Source organism: Calonectris borealis, chromosome 14, assembly GCF_964195595.1.
Source record: "Calonectris borealis chromosome 14, bCalBor7.hap1.2, whole genome shotgun sequence".
In the NCBI taxonomy this organism is placed as follows: domain Eukaryota; kingdom Metazoa; phylum Chordata; class Aves; order Procellariiformes; family Procellariidae; genus Calonectris; species Calonectris borealis.
In genome coordinates this window covers 1,203,150-1,218,254 of record NC_134325.1, presented here as the reverse complement: position 1 = coordinate 1,218,254, position 15,105 = coordinate 1,203,150, and the positions used below count along the sequence as shown (strand labels likewise).

General features: G+C 49.9%; 2 protein-coding genes across 5 annotated transcripts in view; one reads left to right on the top strand and one right to left on the bottom strand.

Annotated features, from left to right (window-relative positions):
- HRAS (HRas proto-oncogene, GTPase) overlaps positions 1 to 15,105 on the top strand; it is a 44,201-nt gene that overhangs the window by 15,083 nt on the left and 14,013 nt on the right. For 2 of the 4 annotated variants that reach the window (XM_075162927.1, XM_075162928.1), the window contains exon 2: positions 8,527 to 8,593. The exons of the other annotated variants lie outside the window; for them this stretch is intronic. The gene's annotated coding sequence lies outside the window, so the exon portion shown is untranslated. The remainder of the gene's footprint in view (positions 1 to 8,526; positions 8,594 to 15,105) is intronic. 4 annotated transcript variants of the gene reach the window in all.
- The window catches only part of LOC142088039 (uncharacterized), a 114,438-nt gene continuing 108,751 nt past the window's right edge, over positions 9,419 to 15,105 (bottom strand). The window contains exon 17 of the transcript XR_012675697.1: positions 9,419 to 9,430. The gene's annotated coding sequence lies outside the window, so the exon portion shown is untranslated. The remainder of the gene's footprint in view (positions 9,431 to 15,105) is intronic.

Below are 15,105 nucleotides of genomic sequence, written 5' to 3'. Positions count from 1 at the left end.
AGCCACGTGTTACAGGTCTTTGAAAGCTCGTGGGAGAAACCAGGATCCATTAGTCTTTCACAAAGGTTTTGTAACTATATGACCTTCCTAACTAAATTCCCTAATTCCCTAATAACATATATGTTTAACTAAATCTAGGCAGACAAGGCTGTATCAAGCCTTAGGCATGGGAAATCGTGTAATACAATAAAGTTGCATATCGTGTCCAAGGCAGAACTAACCTTGTTACAGCAAGAACTTCCTTAAGATTTTAGCTTTAGGGTGGGAAGACGACTCCCATCGCAGGGAACCCCAGTTCCCTCCCGTATTCCACCAAAGGCTGCTTTGGTTTCTGATTCAGCTCTGCAAATACCGTCTAGTGGCTTCAAACTGGGTATGAAGTCGGCTGGTATTATTTCCCCTGTGAAGGCTAGAACGAGGGAGAGAAAATTAAAGCAACTTGTCTTAGCCTGAGTCAGCATCGCGGGGTTGCGAGCGTGTCTCTGTAGAGCCTAGTGGAGTCCCTGCCTTATCTGGCTTGATATTTTGCTGGTTGCACAACTCGCACATCCCATAGATGCAAATATTTTCCTGGGGTTGGCCCCGGTTGCCCAAGGAGGGTGTTTGTTCAGATTCTCATGCTTTGCAATTAATATAAGCTTGCAATTAATATAAGCTTCTCAACTCTGTGAGAGAAAGAAGGGGAAGTGGTGCTAGGTGGTTTTTTTTTTCCCTCTCCCTGTTATTCCTCACCAGCCGGCTACTTTGAAACGAGCACATTGTGGTTTTTTCCTTAAGAAGCAACGTGTCGCTGCAAATTCAGCTTCGGAGAGGTTGTGGGAGCTTTTGTCCGCTGGCGTTGTGGCTGCTGCGGGCAAGGCACAGACAACATGCAGCGCTGCGGGTACCCAGCCTGCAAGCTGGGTCTGGTCGAAGTGGATGCCAGCCCAGCCGAGCGGCACGGTCCTTCTTCCCTGGTCCATTCCCACACTCGCTCGGCAGCGGCTGGGAGATGCTAGACCTGCCTCGCTCCTTCGTATCGTTGCCCAAATCGTGCAAGAGCAGCAAAGTTCACGCTACGGGATGTTGTCAGAGGAATCTGAACCTGGTGCGTCGCAAATAAATATCTTTTCTCCACCTTGTTATCTCAAGGGGGCTGTATGAAGTGTGCTTGTCACAGCGGTGCCGGGCACCAACACAGCTCACGGAGGTATTCATGCACGTTCTCTCCGGAGCTACTGCATGAAAATGGGCTCCTTTACAGGGTAAATTCCCTCCATTTTAGTACAGGTGCAAAAAAAGGTATCTAGTTTAGACCTGGAGAGCACGCTTCATCTTTAAGTACAGCGGCAAAACTTTGAGTAAACCTCATGAAGTCTGTGGTTCATCGTGTTTTCCATAGTACTCTCTGAACTTCCATTTCCTTTTTGTGCTCTTCAAGAGCAGCGATTCCTTTGGTGCTGTAGAATAAAAGAAGCACTTGCTTAAAGCGGCGTGGAGGAGTTGTCACCCTATAAAACTCAGCCTGGGCCATCGGCTGTGTGTTTCACAGTGATACCGACCGATCACATCAGCGTCTTCTTCAGACCTTGCAGCCATATGGAAGTCTTTTGGCGGGGGGGGGAAGCCAACTGCATGAATCTTTGTATCTGATCAGGGTTTTGACTGTTAGCTTACGTCAGATTTCCTCTTTGAGTTGACACGTATGTCCTGAGTTTGGTCAAAAATATGTGGAAGTAAGGGCAAATGAAGCCTGTGGAATGGCAGCCACCAACTTGGGACAGCTTCTTTATGGTAGATCTCCATTTGGGTAAGAAATACTAACTTGAGATACACTTTTCTTCAATGCAGGTCTGACACCCTCTCTGTCCTATCTTAGTTGTGCAGGTGAAAGGCAAAAATCATTATATGAGGTGATAAATATTTGTGATTAGTAGGGGTTTGAGTCCAGATCCTAGACCTTAATCAGCCTCTGATGGAGGGAATTAATTTAGAATGAGACAACCTTTACCCCAAGTTTTTAAGGATGGGTTGTGAGGGTAAGTTGACGAACTCCAGCTTTCAGAGCTCAATGCTTTCCTTGCTGTTGGAGTATGAATTTTCCTCTTGTGTTAATATACTCACTCTCTACAAAACACTGCAGCATCTCTTTTTGCTTAAGTAGTGTTTCAGGTTAAAGCTGGCTGCTTTGACATGCGAGCTGGTGGTTTTCCATGGGCTTTTTCTGTTTTTAAAAAAGCTTTTTGCAAAGTTTTGATTCATGTTTTTTTTTTTAAATTTCATTTTATTTTTTCAGTTGAAGTTCCCGTGTGGGAGCAATGAGAGCTATGTAGGAACCATAGCCTCTACACCACGATGTGGCCTTGAAGGTTCATTGTAGGGACACACATGGTCCTTGGGGAGTTGCTTTCTGAAAATAAGAGGATTTAAGGGGGAAATCAAGCAGCAGTTTATTTCCAGTTAGGTGTGAATGACGTCCAAGAAGAAGCTGCTGTGTGTGCCTTAGGAGCCCTGAGAAACAGCACTGGTGAGCTCCGCTGCTGTCAGATGGAGCGGGGAGGCTTTATCACCCCTTTCCAAAATCTCACCGGTGGCTTCTCTCTCCGCCAGGCTCCTGTGAAAGTACGTGACCACGTTTGAGTTCTCACAATACTGGCAAGACTGTAAAAAATTCTGAGTTCAAGCTTAATCTCTGAATTTATTCTTCTAAGGAAGGAGAATTTTGTCCTACTGAAGATTTGAGGAAAAATGGACCCATAAAGTAGAGCCCCTAACTGCAGATACTTTGGTGGTTCTCGGTTCCCTTTAAGGAGAAAAAAAAAAAAAGAAACCACCAAAACTCTGAAAGAGCTGCTTGTTCAAAAGTGAAGACTTTCTGTAGTTGTTCCTAGTGACTGTTTCCTCAGGGGAATCATTTCCATATCTTATGAGTAATTTCTGAGTCCAACTCAAAGCTCACAAGACAGATCGTGTCGTGACAAGAGCTGGGAAGTTTGCATCATCTGATTAGACTGGATCATCTTTAACAGTGCTGCTTCACGTCACCTGTCCCTTTTCTTGCTTGCTTTTTCCTAACCACTGGGGGGGAAGAAAAAAAACCCCACACAGCCTTGTGACATTCAGCATCACTCAAACGCTCTTGCAGTCTTGAACGGTCAGCAAAGGCACCATGGACAAATTTTGTGGGTGTGGGTGAGCAGAATGGGAGAGGAACCCCCGACCACGCATAGGACCAGGCTCCTACCACTTGGAACAGCAACTTCATAGCTGTTACAACTCACATTCATGGGAGCAGACCAAAAAAAGCCTGAAGGTGTGAAAAGGGATGCAACCACTAGTCTGAGCAAGCATGTAGACTGTGGTCTTTTGGTGCACATCCCATCTCTATGTCCCACCAGCCCTGCCTGGAGCCCTTTTAGTGGTATTTGCCATAGCCCGAGATAGTTGTGTGAGGTTTTTGGTGCCCTGAGTTCCTGTTTTCAACCCCCTTTCTAGAAAGCAAGGCTTGAGTATCAGAATTACAGTTCTTGTCTCTTTGCCTGTGTTTGCGAGGGCAGATGCTGAACACAATGGTAACCAATAGAATAAAAGGTCAGGGCTGGTTTGCTGGGGGCAGATGGCAAAGGGCGATAGCATGAAATGCTCCCAGCAATTGGGGATTTGCAGAGTGGCGTAGGTCACGTAACAGATCTTCCCAACCCCCCAATCTAATAGCATATAGGAAATCTAATAAATTTTACTTATAATAATAAAGTTGTATTATTATACACTGGGGGATTGAAGGCAGATGCTTGGATTTTTCCCAGTGGGCTGAAGGAGGGTTCAGGTATTGTTTTATTTTATTTATTTATTATATTTTAAACCAGAACCATGAGTCAGCTTGATCTTTGCTGCAGCAGTTCCTCCGCTGTGGTCCCCAGGCCTTGTCTGACAGACGCCTGCACCTCCACTCAGATGGGTGAACCCAGAGACCGCTATATAACAGGCTTGTTTTCGTCACCCCTCCTGGCAGAAATTCCTTAGGGAGGCTCCGCACGTCCTTAGGAGGCAGTGGTAGGGTAAGGGAGGGGATGCTTTGTGCCTCGTAGCAGAGGGTCCTGGGGGGACACTCAGCTGCCGATCCCAGGAGCAAGTTCTCTGTGCCAGCGCCCACCAGCACCACATGCAATTCCTCGTGGCGGCCAGATCTTCAGGGAGGAGGAAACAACTCGGTCACCTCCTTCCTTCTCCTGCTTTATGATTGCTGACTGCATCTGCTCTGTAGGCGCTCTCTTTGCCTCCCTGGCTGAAGGTGTATTTTTAATCCTTCCTCTCCCAGGAAATGTCAGTCCACCTTGCTGCTGTCTCAGGGTGCTGAGAGGGATAAGTGCTCCAAGTGGGCCAAGGGTGAGAATTAAAATAGACCAAGTGAGATCCTCAACCAGTGTTGACTGTCTTGGCTTTAGTGGCTTCACTGCAGGGATGCTACTTTTTACCCTTTCCTTAAGGTGATCCTTCAAGGTCAGTGTCAGGTTTGGGACTCGCGCCTTCGGTTCCAACTCCTCAGCTGGGGCTGTCCTCTCCCTTCCTTTGGGAAACGAAAAAAATCTTACACTTTGTCCATGCTACACACGCACAGTGGCTTAGGGCTGTCAGGAGAAGTCAGTTTTGAAGTTCTCCGTTTGCCTTTTGCGGTTATGTTTTTTTCAGGTCAAATACAGAACTGTGTGCAAGAGCCTTGTAAAGTCCAAGAATAAATCCAATGAACGCTGTGTTTCTTTTTTGAACGACTCTGCAATATGCGCTTCCCCGGCACGGCAGAGTTGTGTTTGGGCAGCAGGATCAGGGAGCCCGAGCGGCTAGTGGGAGATGGCTGGACACTGGGGCGGAAAATGGGAAGCTGTATATACGAGGCTGGTAAAAAGAGGAGATGTTTATGGCTTGGGGACCTCATTGCTGCAAGGTGTTAGGGAAGTCAGCGGCTTCAGAAGATAAAGATCTGAGTGTTGTACGGACAGCAGGGACAACCAGAGTTAAAAAGAAAGAAATTCTCCAAAGTGGAGACTTTGGTGTAGGAGCCCCCTTTTTTGTTTGCAGATCATCTGGCAGGATGAGGCCCTGCTCTGGGACCAATGGTGGTTTCCACTGGAAAGAGTAGAAGAAGGTTTTGGGGTATGTGAGAATCCCCTGCAACATCTTTCATGCCTGGCCGTCGCTTACACTGCCCTCATAAAGTTACATTACAGTAATCACAGTGCCTTACAGCTGAAAGTTCGAAAGTCCCTTTTTTCTTTTTTTTTTTCTTTTTTTTTCTTTTTTTTTCTTTTTTTCTTTTTTCTTTTTTTCTTTTTTCTTTTTTTTCTTTTTTTTTCTTTTTTCTTTTTTCTTTTTTCTTTTTTCTTTTTTCTTTTTTCTTTTTTCTTTTTTCTTTTTTCTTTTTTCTTTTTTCTTTTTTCTTTTCTCTTCTTTTCTCTTCTTTTCTCTTCTTTTCTCTTCTTTTCTCTTCTTTTCTCTTCTTTTCTCTTTTCTCTTCTTCTTTTCTTTTCTTCCCCCTTTCCCCCCCTTCCCCCCCTTTTTTCCCCTTTTTTTTTTTCCTTTTTTTTTTCTCCCCCCCCCCCCCGTGCGTGTGATCTTTTCATGCTGCTGCGTGGGGTTTGCCTGGGCAGTTTGCTGTGCAGAGATTGATCTGTGACGGAGGCGCGTTGCCATGCCTGACGAAAGGATGCTTCATCTAGAAGGGCACTTGCGGGCTCATGTTGCCCCATTTTACTTTCCCCAAGCTGTGACCCTTCCAGCTCATGCCGCAGATGTTTTGGGCTGTACTTTGCATGGTCTCTTCGTGTACTCTCAGCAGGTGCTGAAGAACAGGGTGAAATCCGGTCTGTGGGTTTGTAAGCACCAGCTGTGGCTGGTCACCAGTACTTGCCAGGGTGGTACCAACTGTGGGCAGGTGCTGGTCTCTGGCTGACTTCTCCTCCTAAAGACATTCTCCCTCTAAAGACTTGATTTTCTTCTTTCTGTTTGCGGTTGGGAGCTCGTGCCCAAGCTCCCTTGCATCTTTTTGTCCATTCCCTTCCTGAACACTCTGACTCTCTTTTCCACAGCAAGTTGTCATTCCTGAAGCTCCGGGCATGGAGTGCTTCCTATCTGTATCTCGTTCAAACAAGCAAATCTGGTTAATGGGACTGGAGGGAGCACTTACCAGTGCTGTCATGCTGGTCCAAGTGAGGATCAGAGCTCTGCATTGCCCTTTTCTCCATCAATTGTTCATCTGTGTAGAGGAACACCTAAGCTGAGTCAATGAAGTAGGGCAGGGGTCTCTGGAGCTTGATGGCCACGTCAAGTGCAGCACCAAGGCCAGATCTGGATCTACTCATTGCCTCTACCAGGGATGTCCTGAGGGACTGGGGATCGGTTGAGGGATTTCAAGAAGATGTAGGTACACCTAACCTTTAGGCATTATCAGAGGGACCTCAACCGCTCTGTTGCTCTCAGAGGCTTTGCTTACTTGTTAATCAGCTTGTCAGGCTTCACTGTTGAGGTGGAGCCACATCTCACACGGGCTTGGTGCCTTGCTTTTCTGTGGTTTCTTTTCAGCCATAGTGTGCCTGTGGCTGCTGGCTGCCAGCCCACCCAAATCCTGCATGTCATCGTTGCTGTGGGCTCCCAAGGAAGTTCTGGAAGGAAACCCCCCCTGCTTCTGCTGCTTGTGCAGGTCTGCCAGCAGATGCTGGAGGTTGCGACGGAGCTGATGGAGTAGGTGTTGTGCTCCTGTCCTCTGCACAATCAACCACAGCCATTGACGAGAAGCAGAGTCTTGTGGCAAAAGCTCGAGTGTGGGAGCAGAAGTCCCTGGCTTTACCATAAGTTTCCTGTGTGACTGTCAGCGAGTCACTTAATTGCTGTGGGTTCCTCGTTGCAGGGTAGAGTTACTGTTTCCTTGATCTGCTACGCCGTGTGTTCCCGGGGGTGGATATATGAACCCGTGTGGAGGCTACTTGGAGTTGAAGGAGCATGTCTTCTGCGTCCATGCTGTGACGCTTGCGAGACAGGCAGGATGAGTCCCTGCGCGGTGTCGCTTTGTTGCTGCAGAGCCAAAAGAGGGAGATGCCTCCCTTTTCAGTACAGAGAGCTGTAATCTGTACATCTTCAGCCTCATTTGCAGCAGGTCTGTGCTGTGACGCATAAATCGCACAGTGATGCATTTAAATAACCCACCCACAGCAACATTGCTTGGATTTTTTTAAAATCCAGAGTGCTGCAGAGGGAGGGGACATAAGCATCACATTAACAAGCCCATTGTGGCTGAGATTTACCATGAGCAGCCAAGTGAGGTTTGGGTAATCCAGGACCCAAACTTAACAAAGTCTGCTGATCCAAACTTAAATCTCGCACCTTAACCTTTGGACCTCTCTTTTTCTGCCAGGGTTGCGTGGTGGTTGCTCAGTATGGCACACACAATGCATTGGTTGGCTGTGCCCGGCTTCAGACCTGGTTGTGACGAATTCATTCGCCTTGGCTGTTGAAGGGCTGGGTTTGGAGGTCTTCTCCAAACCTCTCTGCCAGCCATGCTCAGTGTCCCCATCCCTCTAGGTTGCAGCTGGCTGGTGCCGCAGCCGCCGGGTCCGTAAATCAGCAGCGTGCCCCTCAATATCTGCTGCATAATGACTGATGCATATTCATGCTTACGACAGCATTGTGTCACCCTGCTAATAACATGTCCCGGTGGGAAGGAGAGCAGGGACGGGGTCCCAGCAGCAGGTGCCTGCTCGCTTCCTTTCATCTCCTCTTCCCACCGCTCCCTTGTTGTTGGCTCCCTGAGATGCCCCTTCGCTTGCTTTTCTAATGCGTTTTCCCCAGCTCCTTCTCCCAGATTTGCTAAAGCGAGCCCTGCAGGTTTGCTTTTTGCTGTGGTACCTTCTTCCCCTTCGTCCCTGCTCTGCTAATAAGTAAGGGTGTGTGCCTGCAAAGGTGCTGCAAGGACTGAATGAATGCAGAAGGACGATCGTTATATTTGATCACGTAAATTAAATGGCTTACTAATAAAGGAGACACTCTGGAAGTATCTGATTTTGGCTGTTTGGGGTCATTCAAGCTGTTCTTTTGAGCTCTGTCTTTGAACGAACTGTATGAGCAGCTTTTTATCGGTGTCCCATTGGGAATGGAAAGGCAAGAAGGAAACTCGGTCTTCTTCCCTCATCCCCCGATGGACTGTCCCTCACCTACAACTGGCCTGCGGAGATGACACTATTGCACCCTCTGTCTTGAAAAATGAGGGGAAAAAAGATGTTGTACCACCTTTCCCTGGAAAAGATAAAACTTTGGAGGGTATGATTGGCGGCCTGTGGTATACCACACGTCCGAGAGGACGGGGGGGGGTGGACTCTGCTTTTCCCCTTCCAGTACAGGATTCTAGGTGCTGTCCAGGGAAGCTGGGGGAGCCAAGTTGGGTACTAACCAAGGGTACCCCACGATATGCCTGTCTGAGTCCAACCCCGCTGGAGCTGGCTGTCCCTGCGGAGAAGAGGGATCCCTCTCATTCCTCCTCTGTGTTTCTTCTCCTTCTAGGGGGACTTGAGCCATCCCCAGACGAGAGGACCCTATTTCTCTGCGGGGCTGCTTAGCCATCCAGAGGGTGAGTGCTGCATGGGCAGGAGCAGACGGGGCTCCTGCTGTCCCAAGATACTCGTTTTTCTGCTGCTGGCCAACAGCTTCCACCTCTTTCCACCCAATCCCAGTGCCGCTGGCTCGCTGTCTGGACTTTGCTGCTGCAGTAGCTGCAGTGCAATAGGACATGTGCTGCGTGCTCCGTTTCGTTCCTGGAGACTGGAGCTCACCAAATACTCTTGTAATAATATTTTGCTCCAAAACCTGGCCTTCTAAAAAGTCTCTTATCCATTAAATGTTAAAAGAAAACATTTTAAAAACTAAAAGCATTATCAAAACAATTCTTGAAACTTCCCAGCTGCAGATACTCTGTTTCCTTATCCATTTATTTGCTGTAGAAATACGTATGTGCTAGGATTTAAAGCAGGCAGGAAGCTGAACAGCCAGACCTATTTCCATTGCAAATTCTTCTCAGTGAATATGGCTTGGATGCATTTCCTGAAACCAGCTTCCTAATTTTTCCCTAATTTTTTGTCAGAGGTTGTTTGAGAAGAACAGGGAAGGATGGGGAGGGAGGGGAGAACGGAATGCAAATCTCATAGGGGGAATACATTTCTTGACCCTGGGGTACTTTTTTTAGCCCAAGACACATTGGTGGTGTTCAGGTTGGGACTGGCCCTTTTCTTAAGTGATGTGCAAGCCACCGTGTACCAGTGGCTTCCCCCTTGTAGCTGGGCTTTGAGTGGGGAAAATGGCAGCGGTGCTCAGCCTGCCCCTCTGCTCCCAGCCCTGTCTGCATCTCCCGTGGCCTCCCCGCACATCAGAGCATCCGCGCCTCTGCTGGCCGCCTGTGCCCGTGACCCAGCTGTGATTTCATTAGGATAATTGGAGAGCAGGGCGCCTCTTACAGCGCTCCGGGCTTTCCCACTTGATGTACCCTGCCTCCCCAACCATCTCTGCCCAGGGAAGCCGGGCTGGGGGGGAGCTGCCAGCTCTGACAGCCCAACACAAAGAGCCAGGAGGAGGCCAACGGCTTTCCCACCCAACACCTCTACTGGGAGCTTTTGTCTCATGTGAAGACCCTGGATGCGAAGTCACGTTGCCTGAATTTAGTTCCCAGCTTTACCACCCATTGATGACTTTGGGCCAGTCCCTTGGCTTGTTTGCATCCCCTTGCCTCTCTGTACAACGAGGAGGATGGTGTTTCTGCTCACACGTGGCCACCGCCCCCAGCTCTAGCGCTGGGGGCTCCATCTCTTGCAGCTCAGTGGCAAGATCTGAGTTTGTCCCTTCTTACGCTGTTGCAGCAGAGAGCCAGGCAGCTGCGACCTGCCGTAGCGCGATGGCAGGACCGGGAGAGGCCGTACCCTTCCCCGGCAGCTTGCCTGCGGCTACTCCTTTCGTCACCAAGAGAACCAGGCAGAAGACATCAGGTACCTTAGGAAACCAGACTGGAGACAGCATCTCTTGTAATCCCACGCCATTACTGGGCTGCATTTGCCCCAAAGCCTGATGTTCTCTGCCCCTGTTAATAGCTGTAATTACAGAGATCCACTTACACTGGCGCTACGTATTCGTCTGGTCCCAGTTTGTACTTCATTGCGCCTTGTATCTTGTGGGAAAATCAATACAATTTGGTACGGAGTCTGGCAAGTCAAGAGATTGCTCAGAGCCCGGGTTCGTGGTTGCCTGCCACACATTTTAGCAGTTATAGTTTTTATCATCTGTAATGTGGGTCTTCTTTTAAACTTTCCTGAGTACCTGTCCGTCTCTTCGTGTGCTCAAGGTGCATCACGCTGCTTTTCACCCATCCCGTTTATGTTTATAGATGGGATTTTAATGCAAAGGAAGGTTAAAAGCTGCCTCTTGTCTTGAGCTCCGCCTTGGCCTCCCCGTTGCACAGAGTGTGTTCTTCATTTGTTTTTCTGAAAAAGGCTGGGAGGCCTGGGAGAAGTCTCTTTTCCAGGGCGAGGTGGAGAGCTGCCAGCCCAGGCGGGGAAGCGTCTGCCTCCAAACCACCTGCTCGGCCCTGGGAGGCTGGGGGGAGATGAAAGCGGAGGAGCCCTGGCAGGCTGCAGCCTTCTGCGTCTCGGCAGGGAGACCTTTTCCTCCCCCACGCTGCTTTCCCACATGCGTTGGCAGAGTCAACACTAGGCCCTAAGTCCTGACTGCAAGATAAGAGCTCAGTTTTTATTTAATTGTCCCCTGTTGTCCCAGCCCGCTTCGTGGTGTGTTCCTGCCTTCGTGCATCCACCTTTACCAGGCTTTCCGACAAGACTCCAGTCTCCTCTTTCCTTACGCAGGCTACTCTTGCTCGTCTAGGGTCTCAAACAGCACTGAAGTGTTAGATCATAAATCACAGGCGTAATTTAAAAACTGTCTTTGATTTCCTCAAACTGCTGGCCCTGCCAGATGCAGAGAACGGGTGTTGTCACTTGGCTTCTAGCCCAGGTGGTCTCTCCCATCTGCCTGTGATTTTTAGGGGTCTGTGTTCAGCAGTGGGGTGGGACGTATCGTTTGCTTGCCTGTTTCCTTCAGACCGTTCCATGGACTGGCAGCGAGTAACCTGCGGAGCAGCATGCTTTCTGTCTGTGGAAGTTAGCTTGGAAGATTGGTTCTTCTGCAGAGACCGTGGTGGGTCGGGCTCCTTGCTTGCAGGGAGAAGCGTAGAGCGGTGATGGTGGGGGGTGAAGATCCCACCGCGATTCGCAAGCACATCCTAGCATCCGCCAGAGTTTCCTGATGGCGTGCTGCTCCCCATGCCACGTTCACGATGCTGGAGACGTGGGCATGAGCAGTCCTGGTTTATAGGCTCCTGAGGTAAGGGGCCTGCTTCTTTAGAGTGTAGTCATTTTGGTGGCCTGGATTGGCTGGGGGGGCGATTCCTGCATCTGGAGGGGAAGCTCTTGGGTAGCTGGTTTGTTCTTCGGGTTTATTGCTGACTTGCGTAGGTTGTTTGCTGTTTTGGGTGGTTTAGGCATAGCTGCCTACCGGTTGTTTTTCTTAGAGTAAGCTGGCAACAAAGAACTTTATTAAGAATATTTATTATTTGAGAGGGAAAGCAAGAACAGCACAGAACCCGCTTACTGCTAACAGCCGGTGATTGCGCAGCTTTGTCTTTTACTCAACTATCAGGTGGCTGAAGCGGGAACCAGGGAACAGAAAACGGGCAGCAGCTTTGGTAGGGATGGTACTATCTTGTTTTCCTTTGTCCTTCCATCTCTTCTGGAGAGGGAAGACGAGCAGGGACTTCACAAGCCCTTCGTGGTTGGGTAGTCTCCAGCAAAGGGGTTGTGTTGCCAGAGGTGCTTCAGCTGGAAACTGTGCAAAGGCTGGGCCTGGTGCAAGGACCTGCCCATGCCTGTTCAAGACCTCGTACAAAGCCATGGCTTGCACCTTGCTGCTGGGACATGTTTATGGCTGCTGTGGAGAGGCAATCCCTCTCTTCCAGACCTGCCTGTGCCTCGAACCTGCCCGCAGCTTTCTGCTATTCTTCCTCCCAGGTTTCTCCTTGAATGTGTGCCTGTGTTTTGAGCCTCCTACACCATGTCATTCCTTACCCCTTTTCTTTTTTTCCTCTGGAGCAATATTTTTGTGCTCAGTCTCTTGGGACAGGCTGCCTCTTCCTTCAGATCTTGAAGAGCTTGCAAAGGATGGAAGAAGCCATTCTGTTCCTCTTAGGTTTTTTCCTTTTTTTCCCTTAATAGAAGACATTTATTATCTCCAAGACATTTCTCCAAAGCAGGACCACCATTTACAACTTTTACTCCATCTTTGGCATCCCTCTCTCTTTTTTCATCTGTGGGCTGTGTTGTTTGAGTTTGTGGGTACGCAGCCAGCAAGCCAACAGCAAGCACGTTGGGTTAGATTTGCAGCCCACTTTTTAATTTAAAAAGCAACAAGTAAATTAAAATGAAGCATTGGATAGGCTGTGATTTGTAACGGAGCATCAGCTTGCCAGCCTCGTTTCCCTAATCTCTTTCAGGCTGATGCAGAACATCAGCATTTTGACCCTTGAGTGAAAACAAAAGGTGGCATTTCACACCGCTGGAGACTTCCTTCAGTCCCTCCAGAGGCTGTATTTTGTGGTGTTGGTGACGGTCTTGTGCATGAGCAAATGGAGGAGCCCGGACGGTCACCAGGGTGAGCCAGCAAGGCCTGCCTTGTCAGTGTTCTAAAATCACCGAGTAGGATTCCTGGCGTGCGGGCGTTGACTGCCGGTAAAGGGCTGAGACGAGCGTTGTCCTCCTAGAGGACTGCAGACCACCTCTGCCTGCAGGGTGTCTCTGCCGAAGGGAAATAAAATCAAACACTGCGGCATTTGTGGTCTAAGGGCTCCTCCGTTCCTGTGGACACGGCTTTTGGAGGAAAGGAGTCCTGAGACGTGTCCAAAGAGATTTGCAGAGGTGAAACTGGTTTCTGATGCCTTTAAATGCAGAGACTCCCAATGGACAGGTAGAGGGAAAATGTTCAGTAATGAACAGTTGTAAAACTTCTGTCGTGGCTGGCCTCGGTACGGCAGTGCTGAGCAAAAATCTTATCTCTTGTCTTGTTTAGTTGGCTTGGTGTCCATCCTGGGGAGAAACAAGGTGACGGGAGGAAGGGGAGGACACAGAGAAAGCTCCTTCAGTGATCCTGTTGGAAGGGTGTCAGAGCCTCCCTCACGGTGAATGCGTTGGAAACCCACTGCAAATCCCTTTTGCTTGACACCTGAGCTTTTCTTGAAACTGCGGTGGTGTGATGAGATGTACTGATGGGGCCAGGCCCCTTGAGTTCCTCACTCTCCTTCTGCTGAGTGAGTTTCTGGAGGTTTCACAGTCAGGTCCCCAAAACCACCTCTCCCCCTGCAGATGAAGCTCTGTGCTGGAGAAGAGGGACCGTGTAGAACGTCAGGTTGTTCTTTGCAGGGCACAGCTGGGTCTCTGGGTACCACCTGTAACCTTGATGCCTACACCTGCTTTAGGTCTTAGCCCCGCGACAGCTTGCGCCAAGCGTCTCGGTCCTCGCTTCTGCGGGCAAAGCCTCCGTGCTGCCCAGCATGCGCAGGCAGGGGAGAAGATAAGGAGATACGCCTTCTGCCCTCCTACCTACACCTTCGTCCCCTCCCTGCAAGACAAAGGTAGGGTGCTGGTGCCCACCGGGGCTGGCTGCTTGCTCTCCCGCCTTCCTGCACAAGGCTGGCAGATGTTTCTTGTTTGCTGGAGCTGCGTGGCTCCGGCTACCGAGCGGGGAGCAGCTGCTGCTGCCAGGCGGAAGCACTCGGCGAGGCTTTCCTAGACAGCTTTGAACGGGAGCCAGGAGCCCTCTCGCTACAGGAGAAAATCCACGAGGTCAGGAAATACAGCAGCGGCAGCTCCAGCTCCACGCTGGGGCTGTTGGCTTGGCACACGGATCCCAGCCGTCCTCTTCCCGGACGGTGCTCCTGAACGGCTCTCCTCCTTGATGTCTTGCTCAGCTATTTGTTCGACAGCCCTGCGCGGCTTTTGCGGGGTGCAACGGTTGAGTACTGCAGAGTTGATAAATTTGGATAGGCAGGGAAAACACCAGACGGTGACCTGGGTCAGGCGTTCAGATCTTGAAGAGCTTGCGGAGGATGGAAGCAGCACGGTTCCGGCTCAGCGTGGGACTGGGAGGCTGTGCTTTCGTGTTTCCCTCAGTTATTTTGTGGTCAGCTCTGTCTGGGCTCTGCGTTAGCTGCTGAGAAATAGAAACTCTTGTTTATCTTCCTCTGGAAATCCTCACATCAGGAGAACCTCTCACAACAACCAACAGGCTGCAGACCTCTGTCCAGTGTGTCCCTAGACTGAGCGTGAAAACTTGGGGTGTCTGTTACCATCTCTCTGGCAGGAGCCCCGCTCTCTCTTCCCTGCCTCTGTTTTTTAGGAGAGCTAGGAGCGTTGTCTTTGGGGTGGCTGTTCCTTGAACCACCCCACGCGGTGGTGGTGATGTTCATGTGGCGTTGAGGAACAGCCTCATCAACAGCAATGCTGCATCAAAACCTGTGCGTGTATCGATGAGCAGCCTTGCTCTTCCCATGTTCAGGAGCAAAGAGCATGGTGGGGAGCTGTGAGATGGTGTTGGTAAGATCAACTTAGGGATAAGACCAGCTGCCCAACTCTGTTGGGCTTGGCCATATGGAAATCCCCTCTTTCCCCACAGCCTTTGGCCAGGCTCCGTCTCCTGTGGCATTTGCATGTGCTCTGATGAGCGGTTGGGTCTGCACGCTCCCTGTGAAGAGCTTGCGTCGGGGATCCTTTGGGAAAGGAAGCGAGCTCATCTGAACATTGATTTTAGCACACATTAATTCCGGCAGCTCTCACGCCCAGAGCTGTCCGTCATTCCCCACGCTCTCTCTGTACGTTAGGACACGTTTTGCAGCGGTGGTATGAAACAGTCGGGTGGGCTGGATTCACCATCCTCTGCAAGCTGCAGAATCTCTCCTGCATTGCCGGGGCGGGGATGGCGTGCAGAGCGGTGAAGAGTTAGCCGAGGCGCCAGCACCTTCTAGGTACGGTGTGAGTGAGCAAACACCAACGTTGC